The following is a 5825-nucleotide window of genomic DNA, read 5'->3' on the forward strand; positions in this document are numbered from 1 at the left end:
AGCATCAATTTTTCTATGGTCTTCCTTATTCACTGTCCAGCTTTCGCATGCATATGAAGTGATTGAAAATACCATGGCTTGGGTCAGGTGCACCGTAGTCCTCAAGCTGACATCCTTGCTCTTCAACATTTTAAGAAGGTCTTGTGCAGTAGATTTGCCTAATGCAATACATCATTTGATTTCTTGACTGCTGCTTCTGTGAGTGTTGATAGTTGATCCAAAAAATGTGGGAGCAGGGGAGAGTAATTCAAGCCATACTGCCTTCAATATTATAAAATTCACAGTATACCATATAAAGTAAATGAGGTGATGAAGGTCATTTAATTTAAAACTCATACCATTTAAGCAGCTATATTTAGAAATTAAAGCCTCTAAATATCCTAAATTGGAATCCTGGTGTGGCCCTGTGGGATAAACATTTGACCATAAGTTCGGTGATTCAAACTCACCAACCACTCCTCAGAAATCCTATATAGGGTCGCTATGAATCGGAACAGACTCAACAGCACTAAACAACAAGGACAAATATCCAAATTATATAAAGTAGATTCAAGTTTTAATTATGTTTGATAAACCCTGAGGATGAAGTCACTTTACTTAATTATATCTAAATTTACCCATTTATAAAAATGTTATAGGTACTTCTTTACTTACTATTTCTCAGATACATTATGAGGTCTAATCAATCAATATTGATGACTCTGAGAATTAAGAGAAAAGATGTTAAAATAGTATATTTGTAGTGATATTTTGGTCTAAGCTTTATCCAACTTTATTGTATTTTGTTTTGATAATCCCAAGAGCTTTGTCTGCCATATGTTCCACTTAAAAATGTTTTATACAATCCACATATTTCTATAAATTCCCCAATTTTGCTCTAGTCAGGTCAGCCCTGTAGCAGAACAGATAGATGCAGCCTTGAAGCTCTGTCAGATCCATCTTTTCCCACCCACTCCCTGTCAGCTGTCTCAGATTCCACAAAAAAATGAGAGGGAGGGAAAGAAGAGGAAACTGACAGGCGTTAACTATGCTGTCTCCGCATTTTCTGCCTCCTTGCTCTTCTGACTGATGACAACAAACAGGGCACACACACTCAGCATCATACCAATGTCTGCATCCACTCAGTCACCAGCAAGTATTTATGGAGCACCAACTGCCCAGCTCTTCCCTGGTGCCTTGAGGAAACTAGCAAGCACAAAACTATCCACAATGAATAATTTTACAACGAATTTGGGACAAGTCCTATAAGAAGGAAAGTAATTAAAATACAATGTAAGGTATTACTGAAGGATATGGTACCAAGGATTAGTACTATCAGAACTCAGGGTAACGCACTGCTTATTATATATTTAAATCAGGCCAGGTGGTGATAGGTCACTTCAATGATAAAAGGACATTGTTAACTTTTGAAATGCTGTTTTTCTGATAGCATGTCTATTGGGAGCTCATAATCAAAATGTTCTATACAATTATAGAAACTGGAATTTATGGAAACAACACAGTGGTTGACACTTTAGTATACTTTTCAAAGGATGATTTTGTTTTGCTTGCATTATCCCTACTAATTGTTATAAAACCCTATAGGGTACATGATGTTGCTGCTGCTGTGTGCCCTTGATTTGACTTGGACCGTAGCAACCCAATAGGGCAGAGTAGAACTGCCCATAGGTTTCATATTGTTGTTGTTAGCTGCCTTCGAGTCAATGTATACTCATGGTGGCCCCATGAACGTCAGAATGGAGCTGTTCTCCGCAGGATTTTCAGTGCTGTGACCTTTCAGAAGCAGATCAACTGGTCTGTTTTCCGCAGGGCCTCTAGGTGAGTTTTAACCACCAACCTTTCTGCAAGTAGTCAAGCCCTTAACTGTTTATATCACCTAGGGACTCGCTTGGTTCATATTGTTGTTGTTGTTAAGTCCTGACTCATAGTGACCCTGTATAGGTTTCCAAGGATGGCTGGTGGGTTTGAACCACTATACAGGGTCACTGTGAGTCAGTTCTGACTCACAGTGACCCTGTATAGGTTTCCAAGGATGGCTGGTGGGTTTGAACCACTGACCTTGAAGTCCAGTGCTTATCCTACAGCACTACATCAGTACTCCTTTGACTCACATTAGCTATTGTCAATAAACCTTTGTTGAAGAAATCCTACACAATATTTGGGGCAAAGTTTGAAGCTGTAGAATGCTTTTCTATCATTTAGAATTTTTCCACACAGTCTCATATTGTGTCATCAAAAGTGCTGATGATGCAGCATTTCTTTAAAAAGTGCTTCCAGTCATCTCAAATTTTCTATCAAGATGCTGACATCCATTTTACAAAGAATTCTGAATAGCAATTATGCTCAACTTGCATGGTAGCAGCAATGCATTTAACTCACTGAAAATGATGACAATCTAAACAGTTACGGCCACATTTACAGGTAACTGCACTAATGTAATTGTTCCACCTCATAGTGGCCCTGTGTTAGCATGTGAGAAAAAAAAGTGAGTTTTACAATTTATAAAATCATAGCGACTGTGTATAGAAGCGCTGGTGAGCTTGAACCACTGACCTTGAAGTCCAGTGCATTAGCCTGCAGCACAAATGTTTAAAATTCTAAGGGACTCAGAAGAGAGAAGTGTGTTTAGTAGCTCAAGCTCTGCAATTTCATAAATCAAAGGGACAAACAGCAGTAGTTTTGACAGATGTTTACAATGAATCATCTTTGTTACTGTAAACTAACAGAAAACTGTTAAAATAGTTACTATAGTAAGTACTAAAAGGGAAGTATTTTCAGAACTATTGGGCCAAAATGAGGTGAAGAGATGTTTTCACAGAATCCAAGAACTGTGCGGTTAGAAGTGACGCATACAAGACTTGAACCCATCCATTCCACATCATCTTTGACAACTACGAGTCCTTCTTCCAGCCTTTCTTTCTTTTTAAGTCATTCAGTGATAGTAAACACATTATTTTCAAAAGAAGTTTATCTTACCTCAGGAAACCCATGATTCTTAAAATTCTTTTTTTTTTTAATTCCAATTTTATGCTGAGTTTAAGTAACAAACATTAGGATCTGATACATGGAATAATATTCATGGCTATGTGGGAATTACTAACCTAGTAAAATGCAATACATTGTAATTTAGTCAAACAAAACTAAACCAGCATCCCATTGTATAGAATACCATTAACCTAAAACAGACCAAAATTAATCAAATGGATTGCTAATAAGTCTTTTTGCCGTTTTCTGCCTTAGGGGTATGATAATGGTTATGTGGGTATAAAATTCTTTCTTATACTGAAAAGAAATCTTACTTCCTGCACCATCCACCTCTTGGCCTCATTCTTTTCTTTAGGACCAAATCCTCAAGTGCAATCACTCTTCATGACTCCTCTGTGTCATCTTTACTTTTCAGATATCCTTTTCATTGTGCCCATCTTAGTGGTAATATTTACTTACGTCAACTTGTGCTCTTTACATTCATATTTGGTGTTACTTTACTACTCATCACCAAAAATAACAAATGTCTATCTTGGCTGAAAGCAGAGAATATCAGAAAGATGTTTAGCAAAGGCTTTCGTTTGTGTGGATAGTGACAAGCTATGGACAACATTGCGAAGTATGAGTATTCCAGAACACTTAATTGTGCTCATGAGGAATCTGTACCTGGACCAAGAGGCAGTTGTTCGAACAGAACATGGAAACACTGAATGGTTTAAAATTAAAAAAGGTGTGCAACAAGGTTGTATTTTTCACCATACTTATTCAACCTTTATGCTGGGCAAAGAATCCGAGAGGCTGGCTTAGATGAAAAACGTGGCATCAGGATTGGAGGAAGACTTATTAACAACCTGCGATATACAGATGACACAACCTTGCTTGTTGAAAGCGAAGCAGACTTAAAACATTTACTTATGAAGATCAAAGAGCACAGCCTTCAGTATGGATTGCATCTCAATGTAAAGAAAACAAAAATCCTCACCACTGGACGAATAAACAACATTCTTATCAATGGAGAAAAGATTGAAGTTATCAAGGACTTCATTCTTCTTGGATCAACTATCAACGCTCATGGAAGCAGCAGTCAAAATATCAAATGACATATTGCATTAGGCAAATCTGCCGCACAAGACCTTTTTAAAGTGTTGAAGAACAAAGATGTCAGCTTGAGGACTAAGGTGCACCTGACCAAGCCATGATATTTTCAGTAACCTCATATGCATGTGAAAGCTGGGCAGTGAATAAGGAAGACTGTAGAAGAATTGATGCATTTGAGCTTTGGTGTTGGAGGAGAATATTGAAAGTGCATGAGTTGCCAAAAGAACAAACAGAAATGTGTTGGACGAAGTGCAGCCAGAGTGCTCCGTGGAGGTCAGGTTGGCCAAACTTCATCTCTCATACTTCGGACATATTGTCAGGAGGGACCAGTCACTGGAGAAAGGTATCATGTTTGGTAAGGTGGAGGGTCAGAGAAGAAGAGGAAGATCCCCGGGGAGATGGATTGGCAAATGGCAGCATCAGTTGGGTCAAGTGTGGCAACAGTAGTGAAGTCAGCCCAGGACCGGGCAGTGTTTTGTTCTATTGTGCACAGGGTCACGATGAGTCAGTACCAACTCGATGGCACCTAACAACAACAACAGAGAGTATGTATCCTTTAAGAATCTGAAGCCAGCTTTCCCAGGTTTGATTCAACTGTGTAACCATAGGTGAATTGTTTAGTGCCTGCCAATGTGCCTCATTTTTATGATCTAAAACATGAAGAAAATAATAGTACTTATAGGGTTGTTTTGAAGATTAAATGAATCAGTATTTCTTTAGTGTTCATAACAGTACCTACTAGGTACTATGTGCTTATACTGGAGCCTTGGTGTGGCATTGTGGGTTAATGTGCTGGACTGCAAGGTCAGTTTGAACTTTTCCTCTCCTAGGAAACCCTACACAGGATCACTATGGGTCACAACTGACTCAACGACACTTAACAACAACAATGAGCTTATAACGACACATAGTACAATGTTAAATAGAAAAATGTCAGATAAATGCATGGTACTGGAAAATACAAATGGTACTCGATTTCTTTCTTGTTTCTCCTAATATTGTGCTTGTTTGTTTTTTGAGATCTCTCTATGCTACAATTTAAGGAGCTCTGGTAGCGTAGTGGTTATGAGTCAGGCTGCTAACCCCAAAGTCAGCAGTTTGAGAATGAAAAAAATCCAAAGAATGCCTAAGAGTTATATGGGACACCATGAAGAGGAACAACTTACAGGTGACCAAAATCCCATACCAGAAAGAGACAATAAAAAGCACAGAGAAAATTGTCCAAGAGTTGTTGGAAGAAAACTTCCCTACCATCATGAAAGACAAGAAGATAAGCATACAAGAAGGTGAACAAACCCCAAACAGGATAAACAACAAAAGAAAATCACCATGACATATCATAATCAAACTTTTCAAAACCAAAGACAAGAAAAGAATCCTGAGTGCAGCTCAGGAAAAATAAAAAGTTAACCTGCAAAGGAGAACCAGACTAACCATGAAGGCTATAAGGCAATGGGATGACATATACAAAACTCTGAAAAGAAAAGAAGTGCCAACCAAGAATCATATACTCAGCAAATATGATGGCAAGATAAGGACATTTCCTGATGAACAGAAATTAAAGAAATTTGTAATGACCAGACCACTCTTACAAAAAATGTTAAAGGGTATTCTTTGGACTGAGAACTACCAACAGCGGACAACTTGAGAAAACCATACATGACAACACCACCCAAAATTCACTCCTGATATTGTTGCTGTTGTTAAGTGCCGTACACCAACCCATAGCAACCCTGTATAGG

The sequence above is a fragment of the Chrysochloris asiatica genome, unplaced genomic scaffold (genome assembly GCF_000296735.1).
Source record: "Chrysochloris asiatica unplaced genomic scaffold, ChrAsi1.0 scaffold00006, whole genome shotgun sequence".
In the NCBI taxonomy this organism is placed as follows: Eukaryota; Metazoa; Chordata; class Mammalia; order Afrosoricida; family Chrysochloridae; genus Chrysochloris; species Chrysochloris asiatica.